The 15,000-nt window shown below is 29.2% G+C and overlaps 1 protein-coding gene across 2 annotated transcripts in view; it reads left to right on the top strand.

The window, feature by feature from the left end:
* The window catches only part of efna2a (ephrin-A2a), a 258,269-nt gene that overhangs the window by 1,383 nt on the left and 241,886 nt on the right, over positions 1-15,000 (top strand). The window lies entirely within an intron of this gene.

The following is a 15,000-nucleotide window of genomic DNA, read 5'->3' as shown; positions in this document are numbered from 1 at the left end:
AAAATATATGAAGTTAACTATATCGATCAATGCCAAAAAGGAGTTTAAATATTTTTGCTAAATTATAATTTTTGGTAAATAAAAAAATACAGCAAAATATATGAAGTTAACTATATCGATCAATGCCAAAAAGGAATTTAAATATTTTTTGCTAAATTATAATTTTTGGTAAATAAAAAAAATACAGTAAAATATATGAAGTTAACTATATCGATCAATGACAAAAAGGAATTTAAATATTTTTGCTAAATTATCATTTTTGGTAAATAAAAAAAATACAGTAAAATATATTAAGTTAACTATATCGATCATTGCCAAAAAGGAATTTAAATATTTTTTGCTAAATTATCATTTTTGGTAAATAAAAAAAATACAGTAAAATATAATAAGTTAACTATATCGATCAATGCCAAAAAGGAATTTAAATATTTTTGCTAAATTATAATTTTTGGTAAATAAAAAAAATACAGTAAAATATATGAAGTTAACTATATCGATCAATGACAAAAAGGAATTTAAATATTTTTGCTAAATTATAATTTTTGGTAAATAAAAAAAATACAGTAAAATATATGAAGTTAACTATATCGATCAATGCCAAAAAGGAGTTTAAATATTTTTGCTAAATTATAATTTTTGGTAAATAAAAAAAATACAGTAAAATATATGAAGTTAAATATATCGATCAATGCCAAAAAGGAATTTAAATATTTTTGCTAAATTATAATTTTTGGTAAATAAAAAAATACGGTAAAATATATGAAGTTAACTATATCGATCAATGCCAAAAAGGAATTTAAATATTTTTGCTAAATTATAATTTTTGGTAAATAAAAAAAATACAGTAAAATATATGAAGTTAACTATATCGATCAATGCCAAAAAGGAGTTTAAATATTTTTGCTAAATTATAATTTTTGGTAAATAAAAAAATACAGTAAAATATATGAAGTTAACTATATCGATCAATGCCAAAAAGGAGTTTAAATATTTTTGCTAAATTATAATTTTTGGTAAATAAAAAAAATACAGTAAAATATATGAAGTTAACTATATCGATCAATGCCAAAAAGGAATTTAAATATTTTTTGCTAAATTATAATTTTTGGTAAATAAAAAAATACAGTAAAATATATGAAGTTAAATATATCGATCAATGCCAAAAAAGGAATTTAAATATTTTTGCTAAATTATAATTTTTGGTAAATAAAAAAATACAGTAAAATATATTAAGTTAACTATATCGATCAATGCCAAAAAGGAGTTTAAATATTTTTGCTAAATTATAATTTTTGGTAAATAAAAAAATACAGTAAAATATATGAAGTTAAATATATCGATCAATGCCAAAAAGGAATTTAAATATTTTTGCTAAATTATTTAATTTTTGGTAAATAAAAAAAATACAGTAAAATATATGAAGTTAACTATATCGATCAATGCCAAAAAGGAATTTAAATATTTTTGCTAAATTATAATTTTTGGTAAATAAAAAAATACAGTAAAATATATTAAGTTAACTATATCGATCAATGCCAAAAAGGAATTTAAATATTTTTGCTAAATTATAATTTTTGGTAAATAAAAAAAATACAGTAAAATATATGAAGTTAACTATATCGATCAATGCCAAAAAGGAATTTAAATATTTTTGCTAAATTATCATTTTTGGTATATAAATAAAAATTGAAAAATACAGTAAAATATATGAAGTTAACTATATCGATCAATGCCAAAAAGGAATTTAAATATTTTTGCTAAATTATCATTTTTGGTGTATAAATAAAAATAAAAAAATACAGTAAAATATATGAAGTTAACTACATCGATCAATGCCAAAAAGGAATTTAAATATTTTTGCTAAATTATCATTTTTGGTATATAAATAAAAATTGAAAAATACAGTAAAATATATGAAGTTAACTATATCGATCAATGCCAAAAAGGAATTTAAATATTTTTGCTAAATTATCATTTTTGGTGTATAAATAAAAATAAAAAAATACAGTAAAATATATGAAGTTAACTACATCGATCAATGCCAAAAAGGAATTTAAATATTTTTGCTAAATTATCATTTTTGGTATATAAATAAAAATAAAAAAATACAGTAAAATATATGAAGTTAACTATATCGATCAATGCCAAAAAGGAATTTAAATATTTTTGCTAAATTATCATTTTTTGGTATATAAATAAAAATGGAAAAATACAGTAAAATATATGAAGTTAACTATATCGATCAATGCCAAAAAGGAATTTAAATATTTTTGCTAAATTATCATTTATGGTGTATAAATAAAAAAATACAGTAAAATATATGAAGTTAACTATATCGATCAATGCCAAAAAGGAATTTAAATATTTTTGCTGAATTATCATTTTTGGTATATAAATAAAAATTGAAAAATACAGTAAAATATATGAAGTTAACTATATCGATCAATGCCAAAAAGGAATTTAAATATTCTTGCTAAATTATCATTTTTGGTGTATGAATAAAAAAATACAGTAAAATATATGAAGTTAACTATATCGATCAATGCCAAAAAGGAATTTAAATATTTTTGCTAAATTATAATTTTTGGTAAATAAAAAAAAATACAGTAAAATATATGAAGTTAACTATATCGATCAATGCCAAAAAGGAATTTTAATATTTTTGCTAAATTATAATTTTTGGTAAATAAAAAAATACAGTAAAATATATGAAGTTAACTATATCGATCAATGCCAAAAAAGGAATTTAAATATTTTTGCTAAATTATAATTTTTGGTAAATAAAAAAATACAGTAAAATATATTAAGTTAACTATATCGATCAATGCCAAAAAGGAATTTCAATATTTTTGCTAAATTATAATTTTTGGTAAATAAAAAAATACAGTAAAATATATGAAGTTAAATATATCGATCAATGCCAAAAAGGAATTTAAATATTTTTGCTAAATTATCATTTTTGGTAAATAAAAAAAATACAGTAAAATATATGAAGTTAACTATATCGATCAATGCCAAAAAGGAGTTTAAATATTTTTGCTAAATAATAATTTTTGGTAAATAAAAAAATACAGTAAAATATATTAAGTTAACTATATCGATCAATGCCAAAAAGGAATTTAAATATTTTTGCTAAATTATAATTTTTGGTAAATAAAAAAATACAGTAAAATATATGAAGTTAAATATATCGATCAATGCCAAAAAGGAATTTAAATATTTTTGCTAAATTATAATTTTTGGTAAATAAAAAAAATACAGTAAAATATATTAAGTTAATTATATCGATCAATGCCAAAAAGGAGTTTAAATATTTTTGCTAAATTATCATTTTTGGTAAATAAAAAAAATACAGTAAAATATATGATGTTAAATATATCGATCAATGCCAAAAAGGAGTTTAAATATTTTTGCTGAATTATCATTTTTGGTAAATAAAAAAATACAGTAAAATATATTAAGTTAACTATATCGATCAATGCCAAAAAAGGAATTTAAATATTTTTGCTAAATTATAATTTTTGGTAAATAAAAAAATACAGTAAAATATATGAAGTTAAATATATCGATCAATGCCAAAAAGGAATTTAAATATTTTTGCTAAATTATTTAATTTTTGGAAAATAAAAAAAATACAGTAAAATATATGAAGTTAACTATATCGATCAATGCCAAAAAGGAATTTAAATATTTTTGCTAAATTATAATTTTTGGTAAATAAAAAAAATACAGTAAAATATATTAAGTTAAATATATCGATCAATGCCAAAAAGGAATTTAAATATTTTTGCTAAATTATAATTTTTGGTAAATAAAAAAAATACAGTAAAATATATTAAGTTAACTATATCGATCAATGCCAAAAAGGAATTTAAATATTTTTGCTAAATTATCATTTTTTGGTATATAAATAAAAATTGAAAAATACAGTAAAATATATGAAGTTAACTATATCGATCAATGCCAAAAAGGAATTTAAATATTTTTGCTAAATTATCATTTTTGGTGTATAAATAAAAAAATACAGTAAAATATATGAAGTTAACTATATCGATCAATGCCAAAAAGGAATTTAAATATTTTTGCTAAATTATCATTTTTTTGGTATATAAATAAAAATTGAAAAATACAGTAAAATATATGAAGTTAACTATATCGATCAATGCCAAAAAGGAATTTAAATATTTTTGCTAAATTATCATTTTTTGGTATATAAATAAAAATTGAAAAATACAGTAAAATATATGAAGTTAACTATATCGATCAATGCCAAAAAATAATTTAAATATTTTTGCTAAATTATCATTTTTGGTATATAAATAAAAATTGAAAAATACAGTAAAATATATGAAGTTAACTATATCGATCAATGCCAAAAAGGAATTTAAATATTTTTGCTAAATTATCATTTTTGGTATATAAATAAAAATTGAAAAATACAGTAAAATATATGAAGTTAACTATATCGATCAATGCCAAAAAGGAATTTAAATATTTTTGCTAAATTATCATTTTTGGTATATAAATAAAAAAATACAGTAAAATATATGAAGTTAACTATATCGATCAATGCCAAAAAGGAATTTAAATATTTTTGCTAAATTATAATTTTTGGTAAATAAAAAAAATACAGTAAAATATATTAAGTTAAATATATCGATCAATGCCAAAAAGGAATTTAAATATTTTTGCTAAATTATAATTTTTGGTAAATAAAAAAAATACAGTAAAATATATGAAGTTAACTATATCGATCAATGCCAAAAAGGAATTTAAATATTTTTGCTAAATTATCATTTTTGGTAAATAAAAAAAATACAGTAAAATATATTAAGTTAAATATATCGATCAATGCCAAAAAGGAATTTAAATATTTTTGCTAAATTATAATTTTTGGTAAATAAAAAAAGTACAGTAAAATATATGAAGTTAACTATATCGATCAATGCCAAAAAGGAGTTTAAATATTTTTGCTAAATTATACTTTTTGGTAAATAAAAAAAATACAGTAAAATATATGAAGTTAAATATATCGATCAATGCCAAAAAGGAATTTAAATATTTTTGCTAAATTATTTAATTTTTGGTAAATAAAAAAAATACAGTAAAATATATGAAGTTAACTATATCGATCAATGCCAAAAAGGAATTTAGATATTTTTGCTAAATTATCATTTTTGGTGTATGAATAAAAAAATACAGTAAAATATATGAAGTTAACTATATCGATCAATGCCAAAAAGGAATTTAAATATTTTTGCTAAATTATCATTTTTGGTGTATAAATAAAAAAATACAGTAAAATATATGAAGTTAACTATATCGATCAATGCCAAAAAGGAATTTAAATATTTTTGCTAAATTATCATTTTTGGTATATAAATAAAAATGGAAAAATACAGTAAAATATATGAAGTCAACTATATCGATCAATGCCAAAAAGGAATTTAAATATTTTTGCTAAATTATAATTTTTGGTGTATAAATAAAAAAATACAGTAAAATATATGAAGTTAACTATATCGATCAATGCCAAAAAGGAATTTAAATATTTTTGCTGAATTATCATTTTTGGTATATATATAAAAATTGAAAAATACAGTAAAATATATGAAGTTAACTATATCGATCAATGCCAAAAAGGAATTTAAATATTCTTGCTAAATTATCATTTTTGGTGTATAAATAAAAAAATACAGTAAAATATATGAAGTTAACTATATCGATCAATGCCAAAAAGGAATTTAAATATTTTTGCTAAATTATAATTTTTGGTAAATAAAAAAATACAGTAAAATATATTAAGTTAACTATATCGATCAATGCCAAAAAGGAATTTAAATATTTTTGCTAAATTATAATTTTTGGTAAATAAAAAAAATACAGTAAAATATATGAAGTTAAATATATCGATCAATGCCAAAAAGGAATTTAAATATTTTTGCTAAATTATAATTTTTGGTAAATAAAAAAAATACAGTAAAATATATGAAGTTAAATATATCGATCAATGCCAAAAAGGAATTTAAATATTTTTGCTAAATTATAATTTTTGGTAAATAAAAAAAAACAGTAAAATATATTAAGTTAACTATATCGATCAATGCCAAAAAGGAATTTAAATATTTTTGCTAAATTATAATTTTTGGTATATAAATAAAAATTGAAAAATACAGTAAAATATATGAAGTTAACTATATCGATCAATGCCAAAAAGGAATTTAAATATTTTTGCTAAATTATAATTTTTGGTAAATAAAAAAATACGGTAAAATATATTAAGTTAACTATATCGATCAATGCCAAAAAGGAATTTAAATATTTTTGCTAAATTATAATTTTTGGTAAATAAAAAAATACAGTAAAATATATGAAGTTAACTATATCGATCAATGCCAAAAAGGAGTTTAAATATTTTTGCTAAATTATAATTTTTGGTAAATAAAAAAAATACAGTAAAATATATGAAGTTAACTATATCGATCAATGCCAAAAAGGAATTTAAATATTTTTGCTAAATTATCATTTTTGGTGTATAAATAAAAAATTACAGTAAAATATATGAAGTTAACTATATCGATCAATGCCAAAAAGGAATTTAAATATTTTTGCTAAATTATCATTTTTGGTATATAAATAAAAATTGAAAAATACAGTAAAATATATGAAGTTAACTATATCGATCAATGCCAAAAAGGAATTTAAATATTTTTGCTAAATTATCATTTTTGGTATATAAATAAAAATTGAAAAATACAGTAAAATATATGAAGTTAACTATATCGATCAATGCCAAAAAGGAATTTAAATATTTTTGCTAAATTATCATTTTTGGTGTATAAATAAAAAAATACAGTAAAATATATGATGTTAACTATATCGATCAATGCCAAAAAGGAATTTAAATATTTTTGCTAAATTATCATTTTTTGGTATATAAATAAAAATTGAAAAATACAGTAAAATATATGAAGTTAACTATATCGATCAATGCCAAAAAGGAATTTAAATATTTTTGCTAAATTATCATTTTTGGTGTATAAATAAAAAAATACAGTAAAATATATGAAGTTAACTATATCGATCAATGCCAAAAAGGAATTTAAATATTTTTGCTAAATTATAATTTTTTGGTATATAAATAAAAATTGAAAAATACAGTAAAATATATGAAGTTAACTATATCTTTAATTTCTCAACATGTTAGTCTCATTTTTGCCTCTGTTAACGTATTTTGTCGTTCTGTAAGTTATTTTAACCGCACTACCATTTAACTGCATATATTCTGCCTAGCAACAGGTGGCAAACAAGTCACATGACCTAGAAAATGATGTCATTGTCATGCATCTGACGTTTTGTTGTCAAATTTGATCTTAAATTGCAAATATTTTGTGCTTGGAACATCACTGTTGTTGTTATTAGTCTTACAATGTTTCTCAAAACTGCTACACCGCACGCTAAGAGACTGTACTTTTGGTTTCGCTGTTCCTGTTCCAGGCAAAATTATTTTGATGTGCGAAAACTGGCATTCATACCAATATGTATACAATTTGAATACATCAAATCAGGCGTTATTAATATTTGATGGTTCCTGTTCCTGTTGCCTCTGTTTGTCATTCTATTAGCGACGTGACAATTTCTGTTGTTTGCTCCCTGAATTCTGCCTAGCAACAAAGAGTTCAAAATCGGCTTGTTCTTGCATCTGCTGGATTTATATCTGAATCTGGATTGTCATAGTAAAGTGTCGTCATGCAGTTTTATCGGAGTGTTTCGCATGGCTGTTTGAAGTAGGAGTGCTGTACTGTTCCTGGTGGCTCTGCCGACGCCTGTTGTCATCCCGAAAATGATTTTAATGGTCCTCCCATTGAAGCCCTTGTATTCTGCCTAGCAACAAGTGACAAAGGAATCACATGACCTAGAAAAGGATGTCTCTCTACTGTACGTTCCTATGCCTGCTTGAAGTTTTGTTGCATTTGTGAAATTTTATCTTAAATTGCGCGCTTGGAACATTGCTGTTGGAAGATTTATTATTATTATTATTATTATTATGGGCCTGCTGCATTGCAAGCAGCCCATATTATTATTATTATTGCTCATACTTCAACTTTTATTATTATAGTCCTGCACGTTTCTCTTACGATTGAATACGAGACGAACCGGCCAAGGAACCCCCACATATGTTACGCCGTCGTAAAGGTCTCGCTCGCGCCGACAGCAGTACTTTTAAGTTGGGAACATTTCGTGTTACCATGGCAACGCTATTCATTAATAATACAAAAAATGGTCCAATTCAATGGGTGCATACCCTTTTAATGGACGATTGCTTTGAGACTAACGCCACAAAGACAAGATTAGCTCCTCTTGTAGCTCAGCCAGTCTTTCACGTAGCTCGGTGCTTAACGCCTCATTTTGTTCACACACTTGTGTACTTTAACCCTGGCTAAAAAGAAATGACCGTCCTATTTTTAGTTTTGGCTGGATGGCCATCGGAAGGAAGGCTTTTGTACAGTTACACCTAAAACTCGGACACACTGCACCATCTTCAAAGTACGGCGGCTCCTGGCGACCCCCGGCCAAAGGTCCAGGGCACAGATAGCAAGCCCATCAAAAATGGGAATTTTCTAGTTATTATTAATATTATTACATTTAGTTTTTCAAAAAAAAAACACTAAGAGACTGTACTTTTGGTTTCACTGTTCCTTTTCCAGACAATTATTTGGATGTACTTTCCCATGTCTTCTTTTTGAATAACTGGCGAACGATTTGTATGCGGTTCACACCATTAACATCATAGCAGACTTTATTCATATTTTATGGTTCCTTATTTTATGGCTTGTTGTTGTTTGCTCTATGAATTCTGCCTAGCAACAAGTAGCAAAACCGAGAAAAAGATCAATTATGCTTGTTCTTGCATCTGCTGGATTTATATCCCAATTAGTATATTAACAGTAAGACGTTGCCATGCAGTTTTATCGGAATATTGGTGCGGGTTAATTGCATGGCTGTTTGATAGTCAATAGAAGTAGGAGTGCTGTAGTGTTCCTGTTCCTGGTGCTCCACTTTCCCTTTAGAAAAACACCACTAGTCCAAAGTGACAGCACTGACGCTTTCTCTACACACACACACACACACACACACACACACACACACACACACACACACACACACACACACACACACACACACACACACACACACACACACACACGTTCTTGTATTCCTTACCTTCTTGAGACCTCTGAAAAATGCTTCTGTAGGACCAGCCTTTCTAGATATATAAAGAAGTGTATTTACAACATTAATAATATATACATACTATGCAAATATAAAAAAGCTAAGATTTTAGATACATATGCTTTTTTAATGTTTTGTTTGTAATTGGTTTTTAATCTTCATTGTTTACTTCAAGTTATTACAGTATGTTTTGAGGCAGATATTTACATATATCCGAATTTTAGTGTTACTTATTTTCTTTCATAGTCATATTTGAAAACAGCTGGTGTTTTCCATTTATTCTCTTTCTGTTTCTCTGCAAGTAAACTGTGTGTGTTAACCTTGAATTCTTTGGAATGTGTATTGACTAGGGAGAGGGGAGAGGAGAGAGGGTTTTGGGGTCGGGAAGACAGACCATTTTGGCGGCGCGATTTGAGACCAGTCCAGTTCTATGCTGGACTGGTCTCAAATGTATATCTGCAAAGCTTTGAAAATATACAACAAAATACCTATTCTGTCTCTGGTGGTTTTTCTACTCAGCTTTAGTGTCGTAAAGAGCTTGGGAGCGACTTGTGACTGGAATTCCCTGGGAGGAACAACTGGTCCAAAACGCAACAGTTTCTATATACATATTTATTTAATTCATTTTGGCCAAAAACAGACAATTTCTTACGCGCACTTGTTATTATATATGTTGGCCAAAAGGGGGCGCACTTCAAATTGTTACACACACTTGTTATTTCATATGTTGACCAGAGGGGGAGCACTTTTAAAACCGACACACAGTCAATGTTAAAAATCCCCCCTTTTTGGGACCACCCTCATTTAGATAGATTTCATCACCACGGGTGCAAATGAGACATTGTCTATTAGATGCAATTAGGGCTGCAGCTAACGATTATTTTTCTATCGATTAATCTATAGATTATTTTTTTCGATTAATCGGTTAATCTATAGATTATTTTTTCGATTAATCTATAGATTATTTTTCCTTTTACCGATTTTTTTTTAAATTTAAAATGAAGAGGAAAAAATAAATGTAGGCCAGTTTTTTCAAAAGGCATGGCTTTTATTTCCAAAAAAAAAAAGTATGGCCACTCAGTCAACATTGACAACAACATGACAAAATATTCTGTAACAATGTAAACATTTAAAACTTTTAACATTTAACAAAATTAAAAGTAGCTTATTTGCTTTTTAATGTGCAAATATAAAAGTAAACATCCAGTGCAAATCTTAATATTCTGGAATAGTATAAGCATTTCAAAATTAAAAGTATTGCTTATTTTGCTTTAAAATGTGCAAAAATAAAGATAAACATCCAATACAAAAAAGTGCAAAACGGAAATATTCTGTAACAAGTGTAAACATTTCAACAAAAGTAAAAGTATTGCTTATTTGCTAAAATGTGCAAAAATAAAGCTAAACATCCAATACAAAAAAGTGTACAGTGTCAACATTTCAACAAAAGTAAAAGTATTGCTTATTTTGCTTAATAACACAACAATGATAGTATGATTAAAGTGAAAGTTAATTGTTGGTTTGTACATAGTATATGTAACTGTTAATGTTGTAAAAGGTATTTGCACAACTAATTAACGTTAGCGTTTGTGACACGTCTTGTGCCGTGGGGTTCTTTCAGGACCGACAGACTGAACGCCAGACGGCTTTGCCAGGTTTACAATCTTTTAATTTTACACAAAGTCTTTTCTCTTCCAACTCTTTTCTCTCCTCGCTTTTCGGCTCCTCTTCCTCGCTCGCTCGGATCGCGCACCTGGGCACGATTGCGGCGTCGCTCCCGGCGCGCCCCGCCTCGCCGCTCGCTCGCCGCCGCCGCCGCCTCCCCACAGCGTTAAAGAGGAGCGCGTCTTTGTAAACACTGAACAGGCACGCCAAACGCGCCTCTCCGAGCGAAACGGTGCTTTAGTTTATGAATTTACAACGCAGATACAAATGACACATTCATGTTTTTGTGTAATAATGACAACGTATACGCACGCGGACGATTTACTTGGTGATGGCAAGAACGCTGTCGGGGGTTTTCTTTTCAAATGTTCGTTCATAGCCGTTGGGCTGCTATGATAGGCCATTTCCGCTCGACACAGTGTGCATACAACAACGTTATTAGGCCGTTTATTGAAATACTCCCACACTTTTGACGACTTTTGGCGTGCTTTTTTTCCCCTCGCTCGCATCGTCTGCTTTGCGCTCCGCCATGACAGTAGTGTGACGTAAATATGCGACGCGCCGACGCACAAAAACGGCGTCGACGTATTTACGTAACCGATGACGTCGACCACGTCGACGCGTCGTTTCAGCCTTAGATGCAATGGTGAGTAAAAAAAATATTCAGTCTAAGGCTGGAGGTGGTGCAGACTGAGACCAGGACAAAAAAAAACCTCCATAGCACACACAAACAAGTTACAAAGAATACACAAGACTTGCAACAGAGTCAATTTGAAAAATCCCTCCTTTTTGGGACCACCCTGATGTTGATAGATGTCACCAGCAGGGGTGCAAATGAGACATTGTCTATTAGATGCAATGTTATTGATTTATGTCATCACTTGTCCACACCTCCTCATGTGGAAGATACTTTTCCTTCTTCATGTCTCAAGAAGGCTGGATATACAAGAACGCACACACACACACACACACACACACACACACACACACACACACACACACACACACACACACACACACACACACACACACACACACACACACACACACACACACACACACACACACGAGCAGTGGACTAGCAGTTGCGTCTCTGACTACATCACTTCTCCACTGAAGCCATCTCAAATATTTAACAGGCAAGGGGGAACATTTTCTCCCTTTCTCGCTCTCCGTCTATTTCTTTTCCTCTCTGCACTCGCTATCCTCTCCCTCTCTTTCTCTCTCACACACACACACACACACACACACACGTACACACACACGTACACATTGCAAACATCAGCGGCTATGTTTAAGCTATATGGATGGTTGCCGGGGGCGATGTTATTCCGTCAGGGAATGGCACTTGGGGGGGGGGGTGCATATGAAAAATGCATGGCAATGAAGCAGAATGTGACGCTGGTGAACTTGGTTCCCCTTCTTTGGACCCGTCTTGGGTTCTGAATGGCTCATGCACGTTCACACACACATACTGGTTATCATGTGGAATGGGGAGCAAGTAAGTGTGTGTTCATGACTTGTGGGGACCACCTTTCTACAGCTTGTGGAGACATAAAAAGGTAAAAGTGTGTAAAATGTCCACCGGCCAGTTAGCTCACACACGTCTTTAAATCTCTGGATTGATGAAGTCATGTGCTGATCATTCTTACTGGCGACCCTGTAATATGGTTCATATTTTAAATCATTTTGCATAATTCACACAAATTTGTACGTGACTACTGAGGACCATTTACCGTATTTTCCGCACCATAAGGCGCCCTGGGTTATAAGCCGCGCCTTCAATGAACGGCATATTTCAAAACTTTGTCCACCTATAAGCCGCCCCGTGTTATAAGCCGCATCTAACTGCGCTAAAGGGAATGTCAAAAAAACAGTCAGATAGGTCAGTCAAACTTTAATAATATATTAAAAACCAGCGTTCTAACAACTCTGTTCACTCCCAAAATGTACGGTAATGTGCAAATGTGCAATCACAAACCTAGTCAAATTCAAAATAGTGCAGAGCAATAACATCAATAACTTAATGTTGCTCGAACGTTAATGTCACAACACACAAAATAAACATAACACTCACTTTCTGAAGTTATTCTTCATTCATAAATCCCTCGAATTCTTCTCCTTCGGTGTCCGAATTAAAAAGTTGGGCGAATACGGGATCCAAAATGGCCGGCTCCGTCTCGTCGAAGTCATTGCCTTCCGGAAAGCTCGGACCACAGTTGTGACCGAAATATCCGCCCAGGCATTTACGATCCACTGGCAGATGTTGGCGTATGTCGTCCGGCGCTGTCTCCCTGTCTTAGTGAAGGTGTGTTCGCCTTCGGTCATCCATTGTTCCCACGCCGTTCGCAGTCGTGCTTTAAATGCCCTGTTGACACCAATATCCAGCGGTTGGAGTTCTTTGGTTAATCCACCCGGAATGACGGCGAGTGTTGTATTTGTGTGCTTCACTTGTTTTTTGACACCATCTGTGATGTGGGCGCGCATGGAGTCGTATATCAACATGGAACACACAAAGGAAATGAAACGTAATACCCGCGCCCTTCTTCTTCTTCTACGGGGGCGGGTGGTTGCTTACCGTAGAAGAAGAAGCGCTTCCTCTTCTACGGGGGCGGGTGCTTACCTTGGCAGTTGCTTACCATAGAAGAAGAAGCGCTTCCTCTTCTACGGGGAAAAAAGATGGCGGCTGTTTACCGTAGTTGCGAGACCGAAACTTTATGAAAATAAATATTTATATTAATCCATATATAAGGCGCACCGGGTTATAAGCCGCACTGTCAGCTTTTGTGAAAATTTGTGGTTTTTAGGTGCGGTTTATAGTGCGGAAAATACGGTATATTAAAAAAAAAAGAAAGAAAAAAAAAAAGAAAGAAAGAAAAACTTTTAAAGAAAAAAGAAAAATCTTTTTTTTTTTTTTTATATATATATATATATAAAAAGATTTTTCTTTTTTCTTTTTTCTTTGTTTTTTATAAATTTTTTATTTTTTTTATTTCTTGTGTTGCCCGGTACCAAAAAAAAGGAAAAAAAAGAAAGACAAACTTTTAAAGAAAAAAGAAAAATCTTTTTTTTTTTTATATAAAAAGATTTTTATTTTTTATCTTTTTTTTTTTTTTTATAAAGTTTTTATTTTTATTTTTTTATTTTTTTTATTTCTTGTGTTGCCCGGTACCAATTGATCCATGGACCGGTGGTTGGGGACCACTGCCCTAAAGGGAAACCTTTTTAAATGATTCTGAGGATCATTTCATATTTAATTTAAACTTTTTTTTAATTTTATTTATTTATTTATTTTATTTTTTTATTTTTTTTAAAGTTCAAATTAAATATGACATGATCTTAAGAATCATTTAAAAAGGTTCCCCTTTAGGGCAGTGGTCCCCAACCACCGGGTCGTGGATCGATTGGTACCGGGCCACACAAGAAATTTAAAAAATTAAAAAATAGAATAAAAAAAATAAAAACATTTTTTTATTTTTTTTTTATTAAATCAACATAAAAAACCCAAGATACACTTACAATTAGTGCACCAACCCAAAAAAAACCTCCCTCCCCCATTTACACTCATTCACACAAAAGGGTTGTTTCTTTCTGTTATTAATATTGTGGTAGGTTCCTACATTATATATCAATACAGTCTGCAGGGATACAGTCCGTAAGCACACATGATTGTATTTCTTTATGACAAGATCCTGTTCTGGGACGTGGTCTCATTGGGAGCAGATTGGCCGTGCCAGCAACTTGAGGGTTCCAGGTTCGATCCCCGCCTCCGCCATCCTTGTCACTGCCGTTGTGTCTTTGGGCAAGACACTTTACCCACCTGCTCCCAGTGCCACCCACACTGCTTTAAATGGAACTTAGATATTGGCTTTCACTATGTAAAGTGCTTTGAGTCACTAGAGAAAAGCGCTATATAAATATAATTCACTTCACTGTTCAGCTTGTTGTTCTTCATCTTGTTCTTGCTCTTCTTGTTGTTCTTCTTGTTGTTCTTCTTGTTTTTGTTTGTTCAGCTTGTTCTTGCTTTTCTTTTTCTTGTTCTTAATCTTGTTCCTCATCTTCTTCTTGTTCTTAGTCTTGTTCCTCATCTTCTTCTTGTTC

This window comes from Nerophis lumbriciformis, linkage group LG08, assembly GCF_033978685.3.
Source record: "Nerophis lumbriciformis linkage group LG08, RoL_Nlum_v2.1, whole genome shotgun sequence".
Classification (NCBI taxonomy): Eukaryota; Metazoa; Chordata; class Actinopteri; order Syngnathiformes; family Syngnathidae; genus Nerophis; species Nerophis lumbriciformis.
The sequence above is the reverse complement of the archived record's forward strand: the minus strand, read 5'-3'. Positions and strand labels throughout refer to the sequence as shown.